We start from the raw sequence: 23,776 nt of genomic DNA, 5'->3' as shown, positions 1-23,776 counted from the left end.
CATCACCGATGCGCGTCACCAACCGTTTTTCAGCACAAAGAAGAGGATGCTTCTGAGGATGGTTCAAATGGTTCTGAGCACTATGGGACTTCTAATCTGAGGTCATCAGTCCCATAGAACTACTTAAACCTAACTAACCTAAGGACATCACACACATCCATGCCCGAGGCAGGATTCGAACCTGCGAACGTAGCAGTCGCGCGGTTCCGGACTGAAGTGTCTAGAACCGCTCGGTTACAGCGGCCGGCGATGCTTCTGAGGACCCCATGGAGCAGGATCCTCCTGCTGCTGTGCCCTGTAGTAGCGCCTCTACACCGGCTGCCACTCTGCGGCCGCCTAGTTGACACCGCTCCATCTCTTCCTCCTCATGACTGTCCTCCCACGGAACGTTCGAGGCCTTCGGTCCCACAAAGAGGATTTACGGCTGCTTTTAGCTTCGCAGCATCCCCTTGTACTCTGTCTTCAGGAAAGGAAATTGCGCCTTCACGTCCGCTTTGAGCTTTCACATTACTTACCGATTCGTTTTGACCTTCCCCCTGAGGTCAGCATTCCATCTCATGGGGGCGTCAAGCTTCTCATACAGGATGACATTCATAGTCACTCCATCTCCCTGACTACCCGTCTTCAAGCTTTTGTAGTTCACCTTATCCTTCCCCGCCTGACTTTTTTCCCTCTGTACCATATATGTACCTCCGTCCTTCGATGTCACCAGGGCAGACTTCCTTCAGCTTATTGGGCAGCTACCTCCCCCATTTTTGGTGCTCGGTGAGTTTAATGCGCATGATTCCCTTTAGGGTTCTTCCAGGACCTGTCAGTCTCCAATTGCTTGGAACCTCATCACATGTTGTCTGTTCAGGAACGTTTTCAAAATTCTCAATAATGATGGGTGGGTACTACTGAGAATTTTGTCGAACTACGGGGAGTTATAAGGTCCTTTACCGTTTTAATCAAGCATCTGTCAATGTTGCATACCCCCATGTTCACGCCACAGGAGGATACAGATTCGGAGCCCTGAAACGGAGAAGCTGCCCTAGCTGCTTTGGATCACGTTCAAATTTCGTCGAGTGGCTTTGAACGGTCCCTAGTGGTTCCAGCATGTACGCAAAAGCAAATAAAACGGTCGCACTACGCTTAAAATTTGTACTATCACGTTCGATGGGGATCCTGTCCCACACTTTCCTTAGAGAAGTGCTGAAATTCCTGAGGATGTCAGCAGTAAAGTTTCTGGACAAGATCAATCTATTGCTCATCGCATTGCGAACTATTGTTTTCGACCTCGAAATGTGTGGGAATCAAAGCTTCATAGAAAGTGGTAGTTTCAATGACCTTCTGTACGCCATCCCCTGCGACCTTTCCCGGCCGATTCACAGATGCTTTGTTTCTGGAATGTTTTCTTCAGCCACTCATAAGAAAATTGCGTCCAAAAGAACGGGTGAAATTTGGGTAAGAAGTGGTGTGACTACCTTATAGTCGTGCAACACGTTGAAGCATCCCCAACTCTCTTGTGGTTCCCTTTTTAGGTACTCCACGTCGACGTCTGCTCGTAGATACGTATCGTCGGTAGGTTTTCCGGCTTTACTTCCCGACGTGACAGCGACGACTCTCCGATGAGGTGCGGGCCTTGTGTTTTGCTATTACTGCGAGTCTTGTAAATATCGCTTTTATTTAGTAATTTGCCCGGCTAAATCTCTCCCCTTTTATGATTAAGACAGCATGCGCCACCTTTCGGAGGGAGTGGGGATGTCAAACATCACAAAAGTTCATATTAAGCAGTCCGTAAAGCACGTAAATGTTCACGTCAGTTAGCGTGTAAGTTAATGCCTACGCTTTCCGCTAGATGGTGCTGACTTACTGCTGAATAGCTTTGGTTCCGTAAAACCTTCACTGATTAGGACTAGGTAAATGAAATAAGTACAACACTCTTGTATTTCACTTTCACTCTATATTCAAGGATTAAGATGGTGATGGATGATGGTCTATTTAAAAGGTTCCTAGCCTGGAGGAATCTAAATAGTCCGCAAATGCCGATATGCACGCGCTCTACGTTCAGATTCGCAACTAACGGCACACGACACTTTCAAAAGTCCACACTTTAATATCTGAATACCGGTACCTATGATTTCACTCGTATCAGCAGATTATTTGAGTTTCGTCGTCTATATGTCCGTAAAGTTCCAATCTAGCACTAAAGTCCTAAAATCCCCTTAATACTCCGTTGCTACCAACAGTCAGAGATCGTACACTACATCACTTTTAATCTCCGTAATATTGTACCAGTTTATCGTGAATCTTAACACATAAAGTCCAATCTAATTATTGTCTCGCTGACTGACACGGGTTCCCCGCCCTTTAACGAAACAATCAAGGGAAAAAAGGCGTTAATAATGACGATCAGGCCTTTTTATAGGTCTTTCATCACAAGAGTTTAACCTCACTGCCTTCTCCATGACGGAGCTTCCGTGGCTTTGCTGTACTTAGACGTTAAACTACTTGCTGATATACACTCCTGGAAATGGAAAAAAGAACACACTGACACCGGTGTGTCAGACCCACCATACTTGCTCCGGACACTGCGAGAGGGCTGTACAAGCAATGATCACACGCACGGCACAGCGGACACACCAGGAACCGCGGTGTTGGCCGTCGAATGGCGCTAGCTGCGCAGCATTTGTGCACCGCCGCCGTCAGTGTCAGCCAGTTTGCCGTGGCATACGGAGCTCCATCGCAGTCTTTAACACTGGTAGCATGCCGCGACAGCGTGGACGTGAACCGTATGTGCAGTTGACGGACTTTGAGCGAGGGCGTATAGTGGGCATGCGGGAGGCCGGGTGGACGTACCGCCGAATTGCTCAACACGTGGGGCGTGAGGTCTCCACAGTACATCGATGTTGTCGCCAGTGGTCGGCGGAAGGTGCACGTGCCCGTCGACCTGGGACCGGACCGCAGCGACGCACGGATGCACGCCAAGACCGTAGGATCCTACGCAGTGCCGTAGGGGACCGCACCGCCACTTCCCAGCAAATTAGGGACACGGTTGATCCTGGGGTATCGGCGAGGACCATTCGCAACTGTCTCCATGAAGCTGGGCTACGGTCCCGCACACCGTCTTCCGCTCACGCCCCAACATCGTGCAGCCCGCCTCCAGTGGTGTCGCGACAGGCGTGAATGGAGGGACGAATGGAGACGTGTCGTCTTCAGCGATGAGAGTCGCTTCTGCCTTGGTGCCAATGATGGTCGTATGCGTGTTTGGCGCCGTGCAGGTGAGCGCCACAATCAGGACTGCATACGACCGAGGCACACAGGGCCAACACCCGGCATCATGGTGTGGGGAGCGATCTCCTACACTGGCCGTACACCACTGGTGATCGTCGAGGGGACACTGAATAGTGCACGGTACATCCAAACCGTCATCGAACCCATCGTTCTACCATTCCTAGACCGGCAAGGGAACTTGCTGTTCCAACAGGACAATGCACGTCCGCATGTATCCCGTGCCACCCAACGTGCTCTAGAAGGTGTAAGTCAACTACCCTGGCCAGCAAGATCTCCGGATCTGTCCCCCATTGAGCATGTTTGGGACTGGATGAAGCGTCGTCTCACGCGGTCTGCACGTCCGGCACGAACGCTGGTCCAACTGAGGCGCCAGGTGGAAATGGCATGGCAAGCCGTTCCACAGGACTACATCCAGCATCTCTACGATCGTCTCCATGGGAGAATAGCAGCCTGCATTGCTGCGAAAAGTGGATATACACTGTACTAGTGCCGACATTGTGCATGCTCTGTTGCCTGTGTCTATGTGCCTGTGGTTCTGTCAGTGTGATCATGTGATGTATCTGACCCCAGGAATGTGTCAATAAAGTTTCCCCTTCCTGGGACAATGAATTCACGGTGTTCTTATTTCAATTTCCAGGAGTGTACTATAATTTTGATCTGCAATTACCGAACTCTGATTTTACCGAACTCTGATTCTACACTATGTTCCCCTCTACAAATTCTATTCTTTCTATAGCTTTTACCACTCTAAACTGAACCGATGTGTTACAACGTGTACGGTGTCGTTGGGCAGAATTGTAATGAAACTTGGTGCTAATGTGGCATCATTAACTCACATTGAACGTCATTTGAACTTCATAGCTGTGACCTTCTCTTGCAACTGTCGACACCTTACTGTTTGAAGCGTCGCCTAGCCCAAGGGTGACGTCGAAGGGCGCTACGCTTTTTCACCGTTACAGAGGAAAATTATATGTACCTTTGAGCCAAATTTAAAACTTAAGTGTCGCTTTCTCGACAGTTCCTTATAGCTACATGTACTCCCCTATAAGACAGCAATCAGTTGGATGTTCAAAATAAATAAATCCGAAGTACTAAATCCTATAACTTACCCGGAACTGCTAACTGAATTTTGAAGAGTGAAACTACGTTGGCTCAATCTGACAAAGCAAAGTTGAGTCCGATATTTCTGCCATTAATGTAGCTATAAAAAGAGACTATATGTCATTTAGTGAGGCTTTTCCACAATTTCTTTGAAAACAGAATTGCTACATGCTAAACGGTCCAGGAAATGTTTCAAGTGAACAGGTTAGCTGAATTAGCTTGTATAAAACACGTAATTGTGTACATTTGGTACTCTGAAATGAGAGCAAAACCTGACAGACCACATCAAACCACTCTGCAGTATGATTGCAGAAACACCTCCATGACAGCAGCATGTAAAACATCTGAACACTCGTTTGCCCTCTTTCGTTATTAGAGTATGAAGTGATAGTAAGTTCTGTCATTGTTACTATGTGTAAGGCAATTTGGGGGAGGGGGCGGAGATGAGCACTATATGAGTGTATGCCTGATCTCACGGTGATGTAAACTAACATAATTTTCTCAACTTGGTAGCCACTTCAGTTGGGTTATTATACGGTTAATCACTTGTAGGAGCTGGAAACTCGAGAATACTTTATTAGATATTATGAATTTTCATTATAATCTCACTGTAATTGGGGAAAAACTGTTTCATATTCAGTATTGAGCCTAGTACAATCTCTTTAGTTGCACAAATACATAACCAGACTAATCATTGTACCACAGCTGTGACGACAGCAGAGCTTTGTACTAACTTAAACAACGTCAATAAGCACTCAAATATTTAAAAACCTTCTTTGACTTTGACAGTGTATCATTACTCAAAATTTGTGCTGTAAATTTCGCAGTATTGAGCATTTGAAATTCACTACAGGGGAGGTGGAGAGAGGGGAGCTGGCGCCAATAGGCGGGATCCGAACGAGTCAAGCCTGGTGAATATGAAGGGTGTTCCAGCAATTCGTCGGTTTTCCGTTTTCCCATTGTTGTTAAAGGACGTTTAGGGGTAGGTAATTTTTTCTGATAATTGAAGTCTGTTTTCTTTTGAAATGCCGATCTCTTCTCGCAACTGTTTCCGTTTAGGTGATCAGGAATACTTGCTTAGATAAGGATAATCATTTTTTACAAAGGAATAATAAATAATACTTTTGCATTCCTAAACTGTCCACAGCTTTCAATGAAATTTATGCGAGTGTATGATCACGTTGTCAAGTTTTCTAGTGGCCTATCGAGTCGATCACAATTGTTAGTGCCCTTTATCATTGCGTCATATTTTAAGTAAATGCAGGGAGAAACAGAAATCCACCGACAAACCTTCGGGGTTGGTAGCATCGATCGAAACCAGAAAAAGAACGTCTGATGAACTTCGGCTGTAAAATGCATATTAACCCTTCCGTTACTGTGAGCAGGTATACACGTTCTGCTATGCCAATCCCCAGGTGTTTCAGACATGTATTCATGCGCCGCTTAGATTTTCCAACAGTGCAATGGACATCTGAACGTATCCTGAGCCTCCGGCTTCTCACTGCTGAGGACGAGTTACTTCCACATCTCGGTGAATAAAAAAGTTTAGAATATTTATCGTACAGCATATGCGTCTCATTGGGTGCTATAATTTGCAGAAAATGTCGTTTCGATATCTTGAACAGTTTACGACATACGACGAGTGTTATGACCACATGATACGCGATGAGCACGAACGTGTATGGGCTCGTCGCGCGCGACCGTCCGTCGGATATAAAATCCAGCAACTCGAGAACTATATGAGATATCGTTCAGCTCTCCATTTCAAATAATACTTAGATATCTTATCTACATTTCATTCATTGCAATGTATGAGCTAAAATCAACCATACGCCAAGTTTATGTAATGCCTTTTCACCTCTGCGAACTCTAAAATTCCGTGCAGTGTTTTACTTAATTTGATACAACGCAGTAAGTATGGTGGATAACGACAGGAAATTCAGTTCCTTAATGAGTGAAGACATCAGTCTGTAAGATGTGCAAAAATCAGATTTTTTTTCACCCTACACTTTTCGGAATATCGGATGGTAAGTATTTCATGGCGGCCGACACTCTGTCTCTCAGTACAGGCAGGAACAGTTGGTGAGAAGTACAGCCATAACAAAAGCAGCCCCAGGGCGGAATGCAAAGAGCTCCTCTGTAGCAGGGAAAGGTTTGAGAGCTGTAAGCATTTCTTCATCTTGCAGTTGTGAGATACATCTCTTCAAATGGATGTTCTTTGCTGTCCATACTTTGTCAGGTGGTAGTACAGACCAAAACAAGAAAAACATGTCCAGTTCATACAGGCTTTAAAACTAAGAGCTATAAGCATTTGTTCATCTTCGACAATGTGAAACACATCTCCTTCACAGAACAAATACTCATAGCTGCTAAGGTATTCGTTTTTCAGGATTTTTTCCTGTCCTTGTTCATAAAATCTCCTCCTAAAATGGGGAAAACGAAGAGATTTGCAGTAGAACAGATGTGTTTAGCAGTATCGAAGGTTAGTAAGTGCTCATAGCGCATAAGGTATGTATTTTAGAGCCTATATTTACTAGACGTTTTGTCCTTGGCTTGGTCCATACTACTACCTCTGAAGGATAGTGGTTGTATTTCTGGTTTACGCTATATGTTCAAGGATAGGAGATTCCTTTTAGCAGAATGGCAAGTTGCAATGTCCATTCTAAACATGCTACTAATCTTGTGGCAGGGAGATAACTGTGTATTACGAAGCGTTCCTTCTCGAGCAATTCACGGAATTTTCTTAACGTCTGGAAAAGTTCTACACGCATCAGCAGCCATAGTGAACCCACTCTTAGCCACGTGTTGTGCGCGAGACAAATCACGGGGCTCATTGCCCATAGACTACGTTTGAAACTTTTTGTAGTGGACTCAGACTATTTCTGTGCACTGTTGTGCAAGAACTAACAGTGTGTAAAAGGGTCGCCAACCACGCTTTGACCAGAGAGACGGGATAAAATAGTCAGTTGTCTTATAGTGCTAATCATTGTCCTGTTGTAATGCACCTACTTCCTACAAACTCTCAGAGACGACCACGAATTGGGTTCTAAATGGTTCAAATGGCTCTGAGCACTGTGGGACTTAACATCTGAGATCATCAGTCCCCTAGACATTAGAACTACTGAAACCTAACTAAGCTAAGGACATCACACACATCCATGCTCGAGGCAGGATTCGAACCTTCGACCGTAGCGGCCGAGTGGTTCCAGACTGAAGCGCCTAGAACCGCTCGGTCAAAACGGCCGGCACCACGAATTGGGAAAAAAGCGCCACAGACAGACATTTTATCGTCTATAAAGCAGGACCACAATATCAAGTCAAAAAGGATAAGGATATACAAGAACTCCACGCTTCGAACCTGCATTGGAGCATAATTTAATATCTTTTAATAATCTTCGAACAATCCGCTTTGTCCGTTACACAACACCTCCAGCGAGCTGGTTGCTCTATGCTCTGCTTGGCGGCCTCTTCGCATACAGTCTGTGTAAGCTCTCAATGGAGAGACGTCTACAGACGTCTACAGACGTTAAAGTAACCTCTGGCGTGCCACAGGGGAGTTTTATGTGACCATTTCTTTTCACAATATACACTCCTGGAAATGGAAAAAAGAACACATTGACACCGGTGTGTCAGACCCACCATACTTGCTCCGGACACTGCGAGAGGGCTGTACAAGCAATGATCACACGCACGGCACAGCGGACACACCAGGAACCGCGGTGTTGGCCGTCGAATGGCGCTAGCTGCGCAGCATTTGTGCACCGCCGCCGTCAGTGTCAGCCAGTTTGCCGTGGCATACGGAGCTCCATCGCAGTCTTTAACACTGGTAGCATGCCGCGACAGCGTGGACGTGAACCGTATGTGCAGTTGACGGACTTTGAGCGAGGGCGTATAGTGGGCATGCGGGAGGCCGGGTGGACGTACCGCCGAATTGCTCAACACGTGGGGCGTGAGGTCTCCACAGTACATCGATGTTGTCGCCAGTGGTCGGCGGAAGGTGCACGTGCCCGTCGACCTGGGACCGGACCGCAGCGACGCACGGATGCACGCCAAGACCGTAGGATCCTACGCAGTGCCGTAGGGGACCGCACCGCCACTTCCCAGCAAATTAGGGACACTGTTGCTCCTGGGGTATCGGCGAGGACCATTCGCAACCGTCTCCATGAAGCTGGGCTACGGTCCCGCACACCGTTAGGCCGTCTTCCGCTCACGCCCCAACATCGTGCAGCCCGCCTCCAGTGGTGTCGCGACAGGCGTGAATGGAGGGACGAATGGAGACGTGTCGTCATCAGCGATGAGAGTCGCTTCTGCCTTGGTGCCAATGATGGTCGTATGCGTGTTTGGCGCCGTGCAGGTGAGCGCCACAATCAGGACTGCATACGACCGAGGCACACAGGGCCAACACCCGGCATCATGGTGTGGGGAGCGATCTCCTACACTGGCCGTACACCACTGGTGATTGTCGAGGGGACACTGAATAGTGCACGGTACATCCAAACCGTCATCGAACCCATCGTTCAGGGAACTTGCTGTTCCAACAGGACAATGCACGTCCGCATGTATCCCGTGCCACCCAACGTGCTCTAGAAGGTGTAAGTCAACTACCCTGGCCAGCAAGATCTCCGGATCTGTCCCCCATTGAGCATGTTTGGGACTGGATGAAGCGTCGTCTCACGCGGTCTGCACGTCCAGCACGAACGCTGGTCCAACTGAGGCGCCAGGTGGAAATGGCATGGCAAGCCGTTCCACAGGACTACATCCAGCATCTCTACGATCGTCTCCATGGGAGAATAGCAGCCTGCATTGCTGCGAAAGGTGGATATACACTGTACTAGTGCCGACATTGTGCATGCTCTGTTGCCTGTGTCTATGTGCCTGTGGTTCTGTCAGTGTGATCATGTGATGTATCTGACCCCAGGAATGTGTCAATAAAGTTTCCCCTTCCTGGGACAATGAATTCACGGTGTTCTTATTTCAATTTCCAGGAGTGTATATAAATGACCTAGTAGATAGTGTCGGAAGTTCCATGCGGCTTTTCGCGGATGATGCTGTAGTATACAGAGAAGTTGCAGCATTAAAAAATTGCAGCGAAATGCAGGAAAATTTGCAGCGCATAGGCACTTGGTGCAGGGAGTGGCAACTGACCCTTAACATAGACAAATGTAATGTATTGCTAATACATAGAAAGAAGGATCCTTTATTGTATGATTATATGATAGCGGAAGAAACACTGGTAGCAGTTACTTCTGTAAGATATGAGGGAGTATGCGTGCGGAACGATTTGAATGGGAATGATCATATAAAATTAATTGTTGGTAAAGCGGGTACCAGGTTGAGATTCATTGGGAGAGTCCTTAGAAAATGTAGTCCATCAACAAAGGAGGTGGCTTACAAAACACTCGTTCGACCTATACTTGAGTATTGCTCATCAGTGTGGGATGCGTACCAGGTCGGGTTGACAGAGGAGATAGAGAAGATGGAAAGAAGAGCGGCGCGTTTCGTCACAGGGTTATTTGGTAAGCGTGATAGAGTTACGGAGATGTTTAGCAAACTCAAGTGGCGGACTCTGCATCGCGGTGTAGCTTGCTGTCGAGGTTTGCGGCCAGAGTGGCCGAGCGGTTCTAGGCGCTACAGTCTGGAGCCGCGCGACCGCTACGGTCGCAGGTTCGAATCTTGCCTTGGGCATGGATGTGTGTGATGTCCTTAGGTTAGTTAGGTTTAAGTAATTCTAAGTTCTAGGGGACTGATGACCTCAGATGTTAAGTCCCATAGTGCTCAGAGCCATTTTGTCCAGGTTTCGAGACGATGCGTTTCTGGATGAGGTATCGAATATATTGCTTCCCCCTACTTATACCTCCCGAGGAGATCACGAATGTAAAATTAGACAGATTCGAGCGCGCACGGAGGCTTTCCGGCAGTCGTTCTTCCCGCGAACCATACGCGACTGGAACAGGAAAGGGAGGTAATGACAGTGGCACGTAAAGTGCCCTCCGCCACACACCGTTGGGTGGCTTGCGGAGTATAAACGTAGATGTAGATGTAGAAAGTAGCATCTCCACCCTGGAAAACAGGCAACTGACTAAGCAGGTTCCCAAACCCGCCTTCAGGAATGCGCTTCCAAACACTCGCCAAACTTTGGATAGCAACATCTGTATCGATCACTGACAACAGACTTTCGACTTCCGAAATGCTTACCGCAATATCACCGGCGCCTCGGACTCTCAAAACGTCCCTCGTGCACGCCACACGGCTTGCCGGTAGATCCGTCAGTTTCTCCAGCTCACAACCGTGCCACGGAATCCTTTTAACGTGCATGCCTCTGGGCCGACCATTCTCCGCAGCAGAATGTAGGCACTTCGATCGGGTCTTTTCCGTTTAACGTTCGTAGTACCACTTTAAGGTGCTGCTGCCAAAGGATGTTTGGAAAACCCTTGTCATATGATAGTGAACTCACCATTCCTTTACGACACGTTGCTCTCCAAATATAGCATATGATCTGAACATTGTCGACATTGCACTAAACTGGTAATTTGGAAACAAAAGGCAGCGACCTGCAGACAGAAGAAATCAGTCAGTTTTACATAAGGGTCATGAATGCTCCCTGTTTTCATACTTTCAGCCAGCTTCAGGGAAGACCGGTGCATTATCCACGCTGTAGGATAGCGGGAAAAAGGTAAACCAGCACTGGCTTTCGCAACAACGGGCAGCACGAGAAGACGGTTGCCGCGAGGAACTGATACGCTACAATTCGTGTAAATACGAATGTTTTTGCGCATGTATTAGCCAACGGTCTTGCCACAGTGGTAACACTGATTCCCGACAGACGACCAAAGTTAATCGTTGTCGGGCTTGGATGGGTGACCATCCTGATCTTCCGAGCGCTGTTGGCAAGTGGCCCTTGTAAGACTAACTTCCCACGGAAGTTTCAGCGCTAAGGTATCGTGTCGTCAACAATTTAATACCCACTAATCATCGACTGGCGGCTATCCGCCTACGGCCCTCGGCTGCTTGCGGCCGATGTGGTGACGTAGACACCAGAGAGCACCGTCTCTTATGCCCTCACGTCACAGAAGTGTGGGACTTTGCACGTGTGCGATTAGCGCTGATTGGTGGGACGACGCCAGACAATGTGTCAATCGACTGGTTCCTCGCCCCTGATGTTCAGACCAACCCCCGAACGCGACGAAACGCAATGGTGTGGCTCTTGGGCCACACCATTTTCACGATCTATGACCTTTCCCTCACAGATGCTGTCTCTTTCATGGACTACCGTTGGAGCCAGCATCGCATGGCGGAATCTGACCGGAAATATACCACTACCTTTGCAAGATTTCTGAAAGTTGCAATGGTTCATGGTTTTCAAAAGGTGTTCCGGGTTGACTAAGGCATCTTGTCCAGGAATTGCCTGAGTTTACCCCTAGATCCTTGTCACTCGGACTTTCAAACTATCATTGACTTGCCTATACCCAAGATTGACACTAGCCTTCTGGGCATCACTAAAGTAGACGTTTCTATGATATTAATAAGTTGGCAATTGGTAACATGGGAATTGTGTGAACCTTGTATGAAAAATAATTATTGGAACATTAGAAAACACGTAATATATCTTAGAGGATTATTACTTCGTTAATTCTATGGGCGATGGGATTATCTCACCAGTTCCGTTTTTCATTTGTGTGTGCTGCCGTCCCTGTTTTTACTTGGCTTTCATTTATGTCTTTATTTATTTCTTTCTTTTTAGTTTCTAAACCATCACTTGCTTCACACCTGCAGAGAGAGGTGTATTTCTGAGTAGTGTGTCGTCGCTCCCTGAGGCATAGCAGAGTGTGCCTCCGTTTTTATTTTCGGTTTATGGCAATAAGTCTTGCTACTAACAGCACCCTGCTTTACGTGCTGCGTCGACACTAGAGGATGGCGGCATTTTTGGAGAGGAAAAGGTAGGGCTATAGGGGAGGAAGGAGGCCCATTAAAAAAAAAAAAATTGACGAGTTACTTGACTGAGTAGTAGCGGCTCCGGTCCTGAAAACTGACAACGGTCGGAGGAGCGGTGTGCTGACAACATGCCCCTCCATAGCTGCATCTAGTGACGCCTCTGGCTCAAAATGGTTCAAATGGCTCTGAGTACTATGGGACTTAACATCTGAGGTCATCAGTCCCCTAGAACTTAGAACTACTTAAACCTAACTAACCTAAGGACATCACACACATCCATGCCCGAGGCAGGATTCGAACCTGCGACCGTAGCGGTCATGAGGTTCCAGACTGTAGCGCCTAGAACCTCTCGGCCACTCCGGCCGACTACGCCTCTGGGCTCAGTAAGATACGGCAGTCCGTCGATGCGAAGCATGCAGCTGGCTGTAGATACAAGAAGCTACTTAACACATCCGAGAATGCAGTAGTAATTTTCTCTTATGATATTTGTATTCATTTTTTATCAATGCAGTTCCTAATAGCCGCTTCACTTTGCTAACGTGTATCTTGGCTCATGCTATACTTCCGAAGGTTTTTCCTCGTGTCGTAACCTACGGAAAACAATAAACGTGTAAACAAATGAATGAAAAAACTTTTTAAAAATCCGCTCTACACAGTAAGGGAGTGCCCACTCCTTAGCCTGTAATATAAAGGAAAATCTTCGTCTGAGCACACCTGAGACGGCAGTTCAACTTTGGAAGGGTAGGGGGAGTAATTCACCCACAGATACGTTAGCAAACTACTGCGTATCAAGAGCCACGTCTGACGAGTGGCAAGAACAAAGTCCGAAGTTAATGAGCTCGTTCGTAGGAAAAAACTACTTTATTCAGGTCCATGACTTGGAAAATATGTTGTACGTATGGTGTAAAGCAAATAAAATGGCTACGCAGTAACTCATAAAGCACGTGTGAGGCATAAAGCGTATTAATTGCAAAATAATGCCCTTACATTGCAACAAAGCAGGGTGCGGACGATGTAAACCTATGATACTCTTTGACTCTGGTTAGAATGTTTATTGATGATTCTAATTCTACATTCCAAATCTACCATTTTAACATCCTAAAATATAAATTACATGTAGTACTTTAGAGAAACATCTATCGAGCTATTGTGGAGGTGTTTTATTAAAACATCTCCACATTATCTCAAAACTATTGGAAACTGATGTAAACCTCCGTAAAAAAAAAAAAAAAATACAAGACATAGACTCTGTTCGTCAGTAGAGAAACGAAAAAGGAGAGGGAAGGAAAAATGTCTCATTATTTATTCCTAATTCAGCAGAAACTTTAAAGATAGTAGTAAGGAGGAAATTATACCAAATAGTATTGTCATTCCCGAACTGTAACATTGTTACACAGGTTGGCAATGTCTGGTTTGTTCAGTGTCTATATAGTTTAGAACTGATACATATGGAACTATGTGACGGTCTGGGAGGCGCGCACGGATAGCCAAAGCAGTTAAGGTGACCCGGTTCGGCGTAAACTTTCATCTATCAATAATCATTTCGATTGTTGCTTTATAATCGTATTCGCAATTTGCGAACACACCTCGATAATGTGCAGTTATTTGTGTATAGTAAAATGATCAGGTACCATTGTGGAAGTAGTATACATTAATTGTGGTTGTGTTTGTTTCCTGAAGTACCGAAACAACATCTGTAAAGAAATGCAGAATTTTATTCATAAGTATATCGCGAAACATTATCAAAGCGTTATCGTAAAAAGGGTAACTGAGTTCTATTATCGTGTATGGTGGTGGAAAAGATGTTTATTTTGGCTTATTCAAAACTAATACGTTCGGAAGATCTAGTCCCGTTTTCACGTGTTACCACGTAGTGCTCCATTTTAACTGATCGCAGCTGTATGCGGATTACTCTATCGTTATTCCGGTGGTCTCTTGTTAACGGTCCATAAGGTTTTGGCCGATGATTATTGGCAATTCCGGCTGCGTGAAATGTTACAGCGAAATAAATCTGTGCACTCGGCGTCGCCATGGCAACGTCAATAAAACGCCACTTGCCATCTAAAGCGATCGCGACGCCATTGCCACAGTTTGTTTTGTGAAAATGTGCATCGCGGATTAGTGCCTGTTTTTAATCATTTTGATGCAGCTTTCGCGCCGTAATTGACTATCTGCCCGGTACAGCCGGGTCACAAAGCGGCTGTAGCCGCAGCCACAGCCGCGCATGCGCGTAGCGGACCACGCACGCCCGTCCTTTGTTCTCGGCACGCGCGCCCGGCGCGTAATCTGCGAGCCGGCAAGCGCAAACGCGCGCTCCCGCTTCCATATTTGTTCGCAACAGGTGTAATAAAACAAATATTTATTTGCTGCAGCCTTGTTGCTAATTATCTCATTTATGCACCGCTAAATAATTAATTACTGCAAAGCGCTGATGCTATTTAAAACAGAAAAATACCGTTTGAAAAGTAATGCTCAAATTTGTGTTTCAAACGGCCTCATTTACCGCAACTTCAGGAGAGGTTCATTCCATAATGGGTCGCACTGTTTAATGCGAATGTGGTGCATCGCATTTTCAACAGTTTCGAGTGCTCCAGCGCATACGTTGAAAATGCTAGATTTCATTTTGGCCCTTTTTTTTACCCAACTACCAACACAATTAACAACCAGATGTATTTATTTGCTGCTAAAGTTGCTCTGAAAATCTATTTCCCGTGTATCTCAGGGAATGTGGGCTAATAAACTTACTAAAAAAAAAAAAAACATTGTTCAATTATTTCCAGGGTGTCTGGAAATAATGGAACTATGTACGAGTTACGCACACGTACGTACCGTCACGGGGTAGCGAACGGAGCTGCAATCATCCGTGACACATGGAGCGACCACAAGAACACATTTCTGTTGTCTCCCTCCCAAGTCTTGCAGTCTCTCGATTAATATAAAAATGAATGTGTGTGTGTGTTCGTTATGTTTCTCCTAAATCGCTGGACTGAATTCAACCAGACTTGGTACACGTATAGTTAGTGTCAGGCAACAATCGCTGTGGAGGTAAGAACCACCTACCTATCAAAGGTGTGGGGTGGGGGTGAAAAAGAAGCGTAGCCTGCGACGCGTGAATTTTCGGATTTTTATTCACCCAGTACTTGAGAAAGAGTGCACTTAGCGACTTGCAACAAACTTTGCCCACAATTTGCCGGCCGTGGTGGCCGAGTGGTTCTAGGCGCTTCAGTCCGGAACCGCGCGACTGCTACAGTCACAGGTTCGACTCCTGCCTCGGCCATGGATGTGTGTAATGTCCTTAGGTAAGGTTTAAGTATTTCTAAGTTATAGGGGACTCATGACCTCAGATGTTAAGTCCCATAGTGCTCAGAGACGTTTTTGCACATAATATGAAACCCTTAAGAATTTTTTTCTCACTGACAACTCCTACAAATTGATTAAAGGAGAAAAGTTTATCGTTTACTAATTTTTAACTGTTCATGCAGTGAAAGTATCGCATGAGGCATGATGATATAATTTATTAGTTCTTTACCAGGGACTGTATTCGTGACACATCTTGTAGACCATACGGACATATACCACTGAATGAAAGCGCAAAATTGTGTCGTTTTTCGGCACACTGTTCAGGAGATATTGAAAGGTGGCTACACTGGGTCACAGCGCCAGAGATTGCGCCAAAGAGTTTTATTCCGCCGCCTCCACTGGCAGTGCTTGTTCAGAAGTTGCTGTGGGAAGTAGTAGTTCTGAGGTTGCCGTGGTCAGTGCTTATTGAGAGGATGTCGATAGCAGTACTAGTTGTGAGCATGTCGTGTGCAGTTGTTCTGATGGGCTAGACAGCCGATGCTGTTCGAATGGGGATGCTGTAATGATCAGAGTGTATTTTTCGTCAATATATATGAAGGTAAAAAAAAACATTTTTTTTATTTCAAATGTCCTAACTAACAATGTCTCTTGGTCACAGGTTCAGTCAACAAAGCACCTGGCTTGTGTTCATGTATTATAGTGTAATTCTGGTTTCTATGTGCAAATATAGTATTTCTGTTTTTTTTTTTTAATTTCTTCATTGTAAATGGCGTTTAAAGCATCTTGTCGTATTGAGGAAGAACCGTGCCAGATGTGTACGTTGAATCACACTTCCACACACAGAACAGTAGCACTTCTGCTTTGTTGTTTCGTAGCTTTTATAGTTGCTGGAGACTTAATTAATTAATTGTGTTAACGGAAATTTCCTTTCATTCTTTGTTGTTATTCTATGCAGTCAGATTGCGGAGTAATACCAGTCAGGGCCAACCGGTTACGAGACTGCGTAACCGGACAAACAGCGACAAAAATTAAAAATATTTGCTTTATATATAATTAAGCCCCCATGCACGTGGCGACCGCTGCTTCGGATCGTCCCTTGGAATTCTTTTGATAGTAAAAATAGCAGACAGTAGTATTGTTGTAGTAATTTCTAGTTTAGTAATTGTAGTCTGTATTGCATGTGTAGATTTGGTAATTGAATATTTGTAGTTGTCTTGTCTTTCTTCTAATGGTATTTTTGCAGAATTTAATTTTTGATGTCTTGTATACGGGTTTGACAATTTTGTGCAATTGGGAAGGTTTTAATTGTTCGTTATGCGTGTTTGTCGGGAAGCATTTCGTGTGAATAGTATTGTTGGTGATAAAGTGTCATATTGTGTGTAATTTTCGTTTAGTGAAGAGTTTTGTATGTTTTGTAAATGATTACGCGATCGATGAAAAAGGCAAAAATGATGGATAGTCAGAATGACGAAATTGTTAACATGACGAACTCGCCAACACAGGAGAACAGTATGATGAATAATGAAGTAGAAAATAATTTAATAAGCAGGGAAAATAGTCCGGAACCATTTCAAAACTTTTCACAATCAAAAAATTTTCAGAATACGAGATTAAGGGACAGAAGATTCTGGAATAGTATCGAACACAGATAGCTTAACAGCTATGACGAAGGAAGCTGGTTTTGCGGAAAACGTTAGGGGCGAAAAGAATTTCGAACCAGTCAATGTGGAGCAGTTGAGTGCAATATTAAATTTTGGATCTGAATTAAAAACAGTGGGATCACAAATAGGAACAATTAAAACAGGTATGGGAACATTGGCAACACGGTTAGAAACTAATATGGGAACAATAGAAACACGGTTAGACTCACGAATAGGGACATGTTTCAAAAACATAAAAGGTAAATTAAAGAAAGAAATTAGAGAAGAAGTACAACCGATTTTGAATGCTCACAATAATAGATTAATTTCAATAGAAATTAGACAAAAGGAACATGATAGAGAACAGGAAGAAAGAGATCGCGTGCTAGTACACAAATTTTCAGAGTTACATTTACAACGTGCACACGATAAGGAAGAAATATTTGAAAGAATCGAGGAATCAGTACCAATTGACAGAATAAATAACCTAACACAACAGTGTGAACATTTAAGTACTAAATGCGTCAATACCGAAACCCGAGTCGGGACACTTACGGAAGACGTTAATAAACAGAAAGAACAAATAGGTGACTTATCGGAAAGAGTTGAGGAGATTTCAGATAAATTGACAAGTTTTAGTTTAAATGGGGACAGAGATTCAGATGATACAGCTCCATTGCCATTTGCAGAAACCGAAGAGTACCAGAACATAAATAAACATGTTGAAAATCAGGGAAAATTTAATGAACGCGTTAAAAGGGAAGTTGAGGCATTACGAAAGCAAGTCAAACAAATTGAAGGCGAAATCGTAGGAGAAGACAGCAGAAGAAATTTAGAATCACAGATAGCAGAGGGCTTTGAAGAAGATAATTTGTTTCATTTACGGGACGCAACAACAGAGCGCCAGGCGCGCGAACTTGACAATAATCGACATTCATACTGGGACAGACGCGGTAGGTCTTTGTCGCCATGAGGCTAAAACTTTGACTATAAACACTTTTTTACTATTCGGAAATTTAAGATCTTTCGCAATTCTAAGAATGACATACATCCATGTTCATGGTTAGATCAATTTATGTCCGCACTTCCACCAAATTGGCCACTAAGACACAAACTGGAATTTATGTGCGGCTATTTATGTCCTCAGGGGATCCGCTACACTAAGTGAATATGTGCCGTAGCGTGCACAGGGCCCCGTGCTGCAGTGATGCTATTTCCCTTTTAGTTTTCTGCACCGCAGCCTACTCTACTACTATTCTTTGTATCTATCAAAACAACTCTTCAACTATCAATCTATCTAGAGAGTCGGTAAAGAATAACCGGATATGACTATTTTACCCAAAAGTGATTTCGGAAATTACCGCTTGGACTTACTATATTTTCTGCAGCATTCATTCGTAGTTTAAACGAAATTTTACCTGTTTATCTTCGTGACAATATTACTTCATATGTTGACGATATTCTTATTGCTAAACGTTCTTGGAGTGAGCACAACAAAATTTTGGATTCATTATTACGCATTTTTGCAAGAGTTGGCATTACAGTGAACTTGGAAAAATCTGAATTTGGTCGTTCTCAGGTGAAATTTCTTGGTCATTATTTCTACAGAAGGTATTCTTCCTGATCCAGAGAAACTAGACGCTATTCGAAATTATGCTGTTCCTACTACAAAACGTGATATTCGTAGTTTCCTTGGTGTCTGTAATTTTCTTAGACGCCTTGTTAGATTGGACAATTTGGCCACACCTGGTTTATGTGAACTATCTGGAAAGAATTCAAATTGGTGTTGGGATGAGGAAGCTCAATCAGAATTTAAACAACTTCGTGATGCTTTAGTTGCTGCTCCACTTCTTTCACATCCGGATTTATCTAAAGATTTTCGTTTGGCGACGGACTCATCATACAAAGGCCTAAGTGCACACTTATTTCAAGAGATAGAAGAAAACGGCGTTGTAGTACAGAAAACTATTGCATTTGGAAGTCGTGTTCTCTCTAAATCAGAAAAGAATTATTCGATTACGGAACTTGAAGCCTTGGCTGTTGTTTGGGCTTTCACAAAATTTCGCATATTTTTGTATGGCAGACATACTAAGGTTTACACCGATCATCGAGCTCTGGAATTTCTTATGTCAACAAAATTAACTCATGGAAGATTGTCACGATGGGCGCTGTATCTACAGGAATTTTATTTTAGTATTGTTTACATACACGGTTCTTCAAATATTATTGCTGATGCTTTATCACGTGCACCTATGAGTTTGAAACAAAGTGCTGAGGAGGACTGCAAGGAAAACAATTATTGTTTGATGTAAATTCAAGATGTTGCGTTTAAAAATTTCATTTCTTCTTCGCTCCGGGACATCGCTAAAGAGCAAAATAAGGATCCAATCTGGAAGGACATTAAGGAGAAGTGGAGGAGAAAGGAAAGCGTAGCGCTTAGACAGTATTATTTAGTTCGCAATGATATTCTTTTTTAACGAAAATCGGCTGACAACTCTGTTTGGTTAGTTAGCATTCCTGATGAGTGGGTTAATAAATTGATTTGATATACACATTTCAGTTATGCACACTTTGGTCCCAGAAAATGCTTTCATAAATTACGAGAAAATTGCTACTTCAGTAATATGGAAATCGTATTCGATCTGTTCTTGCCAAATGCAAATTATGTCAAAAGGCTAAGCCGCAAACTATTTCTCACAGAGCACCATTGTTTCCTATCATTCCAACGAAATTAAAGGACATGGCCGCAGTCGATTTGTTCGGTCCAGTGGTTCGTTCTACTAATGGTTTTGCGTATATTTTGGTAGCTGTGGAATTGACATCAAAATATGTGTGTTTTACACCTTTACGCAAAGCAACAGTTCGTTCAGAATCTAACGCTTTCATCAAACATTTTCTTAAAGAAGTGGGTCATGTTGATAAGGTTATATCGGATATTGGATCACAGTTTCGCTCTAAAATTTGGCTTTGTATTCTACGGCGTCGTAAGATTAAATCAATTTTCATTTCACTTTTTCACCCTCAATCTAACGCTTCAGAGAGATGGATGAAGGAAATCAATAAATTGTGTCGACTTTATTGTCATCAGAATCATAGAACTTGGGATCAGTATCTTCATATTTTTCAAAACATTCTGAATGAACTCTCTAATGATTCAACTTCTTTACCGCCTATATTGATATTAAAAAATAAAGCACCGACAAATCGCATTTCTGAAATAGTTCCTTTTCCGCCTTCTCGGAAACTGCGGCATTCTGAAGTTGTCAACCTGCCTCTACAAAATATTGCATCTGCGGCTGCTAGAAGAGAGAAATCACCTAAACGTCCTGGTCGTTTAAAAATCTTGTCAGTTGGTCAAAAGGTGTTAATTAAGTCTCACCGTTTGTCTCACAAAGGAAAAGTCTTGTGTCGCAAATTTTTTCTGCTTTATAACGGTCCATATAGAGTTCGCAAAATTATTCATGATAACACTGTCGAAGTAGAAACTCTTAAATCTCGGCGCTCTAAGGGGATACATCATATATCGAACGTTAAAATTTTTGTGGAATGACATACTTTTGAGAAACGAACAGTTATACGTAAACATGCGGAGAATAAATGGATACCGCGCCGTGTTCTGGCGGCGGCACATACTCAGAGCAACAGTCAAGTCTGCGCGCCGCACAAGGCAGTCGTTGACCGCAAACAATTACTTCCTACGTCACGTGTACCTACAGCTGATCGAGCGCTCAGTGCGAATGCACTGACAGCCGTAAACAAATACACAGTTTAATTTCTCTGATTATATTCAGTATAAAGCTATAGTGACTTGATAAATTATGTTATTAACGTTCAGTATTCTTCAGGATACGGTTGTATAAAATATTTAAGACCTTCAGGTAAATTCTGTGTGTGTCCGACGTTAAGAGGACTTGCTATCGAGAAAATTTCAGGAAGAATGTAATTTCGAAGAAGAAACTAATAAACTAAAAAGGTAACTATTAATTGAGTTTATTTTTCAGGTAACATATTTCCACTTAGGTACGTACTTTAAACGTAATTTGCTGCTCGCGATTACGTGATTTATACTTTGTGTTAAATTTTGTGTTCTGTGAATTTACTTGTGAAGCGACGTGCTTGCTTACATTTGCTGATTTTGACAATGTTTCATTAATGAACAGGGTTGTTACTTATGTATATTATGCATCGCTTGGCTGCTATGCTTTTTCACTGATGTCATATTTTTTTATTATGTGCCTGCTGTGCTTATTTATTTAAATTATAATTGTCACCTGATTAATTGTGCTGATATGGTTATGTATGTAAGTTATACTTTGTGATTTATCTGCTTGCGCCTTCATGTTTAATTATTAAGATTACATATGAACATTTATTTGCTTATGCTGATATGATGCTAATGACCTGTTTATTATGTAAGACATATATTTGCTGCTTTGCGTATGGATTGTATATTTACACATTTCTGTTTTGTTGTCATAACTACTCTTTAATTTAGTATATAGAAATGCTGATATACGGTGTACGAACATGGAGTTTGGGTCACACCATGGTATTAATTATAGATTGTTCGCTTGGCAGAGCCTCGTTGTAGGAATTGTGCTGCATCCACTTGTTGACATTCTGTTCTCTACTGGTATATTTACTCGCTGTTGCATGTTTTGCTTACGCCCAGTGCCTTATATTTTAAGATAAGAAAATGAACTACTATAATGCTACGAACGACATTAGTACAAGATGCTTCATAGAAGTCACATGAGCTGGAGGTTTTATGGAAGCTGTATAAATTTATGCTAATAGGGAGGAAGCTAACGCCATGACATACCAACACTAGGTTTAGACCATTGACAGCTATTACACTGCATTTTTCGTGAGCAATTGAAATAGCAAGTGACACTTGACACAAGAAATACTCCACATGTTTGCATCTGTTTTGCCATGATTCTTGAAGTGGTGTACACACTGTGAAATATTACGATCATTCACACTCGGTACTCGTACTTACTTACTGAAAGTTATTCAAACTAAAGGCTATTAGAGGTCATATATGCACTTCTTTTATTTAATGATGGACAAGGTAACCAAAATGTATTTTATGATTCATAATGAGTAGAAGATTTGGGTCTGATGGATTACACAGAGGTTGTGTGTGGACATTATGTCTTCGGATTGTATGGGGTGATGAATTGAAGTTTGCATTAGGATTTTATACGTACTTGTTCGAGGAGACTGACTAGAGGAAAGAGTTGTTATGGAAGTGAAATGATATTGGTGATAAGGTTTATATGTATTGACGTATTGAAGAGGTATTATTGAGGTATTAAGATAGTGTGAAGTTGATGATTATTGGAGTTTTGGTGGACAAGAGGTAAGGTAAATGATATTGATGACGAGGGTTATATGTATCGACGTAAGAGGTATTATTGAAGTATTAAGATTATGTGATGCTGATGATTATTGGAGTTTTGGTGGATAAGAGGTAAAGTAAGTGAGGAGCATATTTTTTTTTGTTGGTTTATATGGAACAAGGAGGATGAAGATGGCAGACTAGAACACTCAAGTGGAAGGAAGATTGTATACACACACACTTTGTTAAATCACTAAGCAGTATATACATTTTTGGAGAGAGGAAGTATTTGCATATCTTGGCTCACTGACAGTTGTTCAGCAACCGTACATTTGATTTGGCCTTGCAAACATTGGTCTTGACATGATGACTATGACGTTGACTAACTATTATTGACTGTTATACATTGCTGCCACTAATACTTGATACATATGTCGAACATCAAATCTTTGACAGAATTGCATTTACACAGTTAACACTATTCAATTACACAGTAGTACTTAATGTGGATGAAAGATGAGTGAGTGTGTTTTGTGTGTTTTCCTTTCCTAATCCCAAATAATTGGTACCGACCTATCTCCTAAATATTATTTTACGTGTTTGTTGTGGCTTGCACTGACACCCACAAATATTATAGGTTTACTGTTATTTGTGTATTGTAATAGTTAATATGACAATTATGTGATATCATTTGTGTGTTTGTTATAATTTGTATGTTTAGTGTAACAGCAATAATAATAATTTTGTAAAAGCAATTGTGTGTGCGTTCAAACTGTTGTTCATGCTAATAAGTTTTAAAATTGGTGGGTGCCACTTGGAAATGTTTAATTACTGCTGATGAACTGTCTAATTAGTGATAGTGAATATTATGGACTTTTACCTGCACTTATTCAACATTATGGGTGCCACTTGGAAATGTTTAATTTCTGCTAATGAACTCTGATGAACTGTCTGATTAGTGATAGTGAATATTATGGACTTTGACGTGCACTTGTTCAACATGATGGGTGCCACTTGGAAATGTTTAATTTCTGCTGATAAACTTTGATGAACTGTCTGATTAGTGATAGTGAATATTATGGACTGTTACCTGCACCTGCTCAACATTGCTGGGTGCCACCGGTGGAACTGCTTCTACTGACATAATGTCACTTGTTGGTGTCTGCACCTGTTCAACATTGCTGGG

Source organism: Schistocerca nitens, chromosome 5 (genome assembly GCF_023898315.1).
Source record: "Schistocerca nitens isolate TAMUIC-IGC-003100 chromosome 5, iqSchNite1.1, whole genome shotgun sequence".
In the NCBI taxonomy this organism is placed as follows: Eukaryota; Metazoa; Arthropoda; class Insecta; order Orthoptera; family Acrididae; genus Schistocerca; species Schistocerca nitens.
This window is presented reverse-complemented; position numbering follows the sequence as displayed.